The sequence below is a fragment of the Drosophila hydei genome, unplaced genomic scaffold (assembly GCF_003285905.1).
Source record: "Drosophila hydei strain 15085-1641.00,03,60 unplaced genomic scaffold, DhydRS2 tig00008122-arrow-pilon, whole genome shotgun sequence".
NCBI lineage: Eukaryota > Metazoa > Arthropoda > Insecta > Diptera > Drosophilidae > Drosophila > Drosophila hydei.
Window position 1 is genome coordinate 3,517,758 of NW_022045833.1, and position 3,490 is coordinate 3,521,247.

The window sequence follows — 3,490 nt, forward strand, 5'->3', positions numbered from 1 at the left end:
CCCTTAGCGCCCAGTTGAGTTATCAATTGTGATTGATAATCAAAATTGCTTCCTCTTCAGCATATGGCAACTAGTTACATTGAAGCTGTGAGAATGCATTAAATGCATTCCAATTGGGGCATTATTAATGCCAGCTAGCGCTTATGGCAGATGCAGCTCGCCCACAACAGCTTTGGCATCACACATACGCCCACGTGTGCTGCGGCAATGAATGCGATTGCCAAATGCCAAATGGTCAACAATTAATACACAGCGCGCGACAGTTATGTGTGTTGCCAAATGATAAATGCATTCGATGCGAACAAACCAAATGGCATATAATTTGGAGCAAAAGGTAGGGAAATGATTGCAACTGTATGAGTTAATGGAATCAAAACGTTAACAAAAAGAAGCAACGAACCTGAAAGTTGCGACTAAAGTGACGCATGCGACAAGAAAATATGACAATATGCTTGAAAATTAATCTCGCATAGTCGAGCGGGAGGCGACGACGGCGACGATCGCTAGTTGACTCTAGCCAAGCAGGATGCGAGCTGCCATTGTCGCCCCGGATGACTGGGTGAATGTGAACTTGATTATGTTTTATGTGATGTGCGGCAAGCTGCATGTGCAGCAACTGCAAGCTGCTGCTGCTGCGGCTGCGGCTGCGGCTGCAAATCCGCCAACACTGTTGCAGCCATTAGATGTCGCCCATAAATTGTGGTATCATTTTTTATATGCACTTATGCGCTGACCAGAGTCTACCCTGCAGCTAGAATGACCCAAGTGGAAAAAGGGCCCCCGTGTGTCCACAAATGGGGGCAGACAACAATGGCCTGCTGGCCACATAGATTTTTTTCGCCTGGTGGGCGCTAATCTCTCTCTGATTATGGCGCAGCGCGAGAGAGCGGTAGGAGGCGACAATAGGAGGGCGTGGAGTCGCATTGTTATGCTCATTACGACAGCCAATCAGATGATATATGGATAATGCGCGTACCCTTAATTGAAAAACCATTTTCTTGCACGCTGGCCAAATGCAAATTGCACCACTGTGCCGCATCCATCCGCCTACGCCAAAGAGCCAACGTTGTCCATAGTCCGTATCATTGTTGACGACATTTATGTCTTAATATTTTCCATGCCGCAAATGCGGTGGCACTCAAGCTGTACCGTTACGAGGCCAGAGCCATTAGCCTGACTGCCTGCCTGGCCGAAGCTGCAGTCGAACACACATGGCCGCCAAATACATTCGTATTTAAACCATTAATTTCCATTTATGGATTAAGCATGCGAAAAACGGAGAGAGAAAGACAGAGAGAGAGAGAGAGAGTGTATGTGTGGAGCTGGAGCCTGAGCCCGCACGCACAAAAGCCTTTAATAAATGCAACACCATTACGTGCAGCACATGCTTAGAGGAAGAGCAGCAGCAGCAGCAGCAGCCTCTACAGCAGCTGCTGCTGCAGCAGCAGGAGCAACCAGTTGGCCAGGGGAACAACTCAATTGGCCTGGCTTACTGCTGCCTGCTGCTTGCTTGGTGCCTTCGCAAGTTTTTCCGAGCTGCTTATCGTCGACTCTGTCGTGGTTCGCGCGCTGTTGCATTTCCTCGCTCGCTCGCCGCAAATCTTTAAATGCTGCGCATGTGATTTTTCTTGGCTTTGCCGGCTGAACGAAGACGCACAGCTTCCAGCTGGCAAATGGAGTCGCTGGGATTAGTGCGCGTGAGTAATGATTCCAATGGCAGCGACTGCGACTGCGACTGCGACTCGTAACTGGCAACTGCTGACTGCTCCAGCAGCTTGTTGCTTTCTGCTTCTGCTTCTTCTTTTATTTTATATTTGCCGAATGGAGCTGTTGCAGATTGGAATTCATGTGAGAGAAATGAAAAGCGAACTTTTTGTACTCTCATGGATATAATTATGCAAGTTTATTGATGTCGATATCGATTAAGATGATATATAAATATGATAAATGTTGTTCATCTATGTGAATAGCAAGCTGTAAGGTTTATACTTGAGGCTCGACTCTATAGGGGCATATGAGAGCTTATAGATGTGGATATGGAGGAGGAGATATAAAATACATATGCAAATTGAATTATATTAAGTTATTTGCGAGAAAGTTGCTGAAACTTGCTTTAAACTCTGACAATGTAAGCTTAAATTTTCGATTAGAAAATATGTGAATTTTATAGGAAATAGGCCCAACAAAATTGATCTCTTAGGAAAACTCTTGCTTACAATACTAAAATAATAAATTGAAAACTTTATGAAGATATTTCGATAAGAACATAAAGAAAAGCATGAGCTAAACAGAAATAGCGAGATTGATAGAGAAATAGACTGAGAGAGAGAGAGATAGAGGGATAGAGAAATAGATAGAGATAGAAAGAGAGAGATATAGTGAGCTAGAAATATAGTGAGAAAGACAGAGATATTGAGTGAAGAAGAAAGAGAGAGAGTGAGAGAAAGGAAGACAGAGAAAGAGATATGGAGAGAATGATTGAGAGATAGAGGGGTACAGGGATAGTGAGATATAACTGCAGAGATTTCGAGAAACAGAGATATAGATAAAAAGAGAGAAATAGAATATTTTGCTTAAGCAACAAAATTTACTGATAGATCAATCAGCTCTTCTAGATCTTGTTACTTCTCTAACTTTACTCTAACGGCAAATAAATTTTCCGTATACAAGACTATTATTTATATCTATAATATATGTAATAAGATACCATAGCTATCATCTATTATATAAATATCCGGTAGAGAAATTCTTGTAAGAAACTTATCTTCCTTTGTGGATTTCCCACGTTGGTGTTTCCTACAGCTCACTCTAGTTAAGAAGCTTCAATTTGATTAGTGTAGAAACAAACAGTGACTACAACTAAATACGAGTACTCATAAATTTAACACGGCCCAGAACGATTATGCTCGCATGTGTACCTAATGGAAAGTGGATTTGTGGATTGTGGATGGCTGTGCAAACACTCGCGATGCAATAGTCAAACACCAGGCCATAAAATGCCTCAAATTCCTGGGTGTTCCCTGCACAATTGTGACGCCCCGAAAGCGAGAGGATGCCGCGGCTGCTGCCCGCTGCCTGCTGATGAGCGGCGGCTGGCACTGGCTAGGACTGAAGGACGCTGTTGTTGATATTAATGTAGCCCTGTCCGAATGGCAAATGAAAGTCATCAATCAGACGACGCACAGCGCAAGCAGAGCCATCAACTCCAGCAGGGGCATACGCTGTGTGTGTGTGGTGTGTGGTGTGTACACATTGCGCTTGCGCGGAACGTTATGAGCTTGTGTATTCTGTATGGTTATGATTATGGTCAAAAGACTATGCCGGGGCAAACATATGGCTGTCAAGCTGGGGCGGATCAAGGGCGCGCCTTTTGTGTTCACTTGCGTGAAAAATGTGAGAGTGCGAAAAGCGACAACTAAAGCGCCATTTATTGTAAGTCCAAGAGCTGTCGCTGAGTGCGACGTTATTATTTACCTAATTCCACCATTTT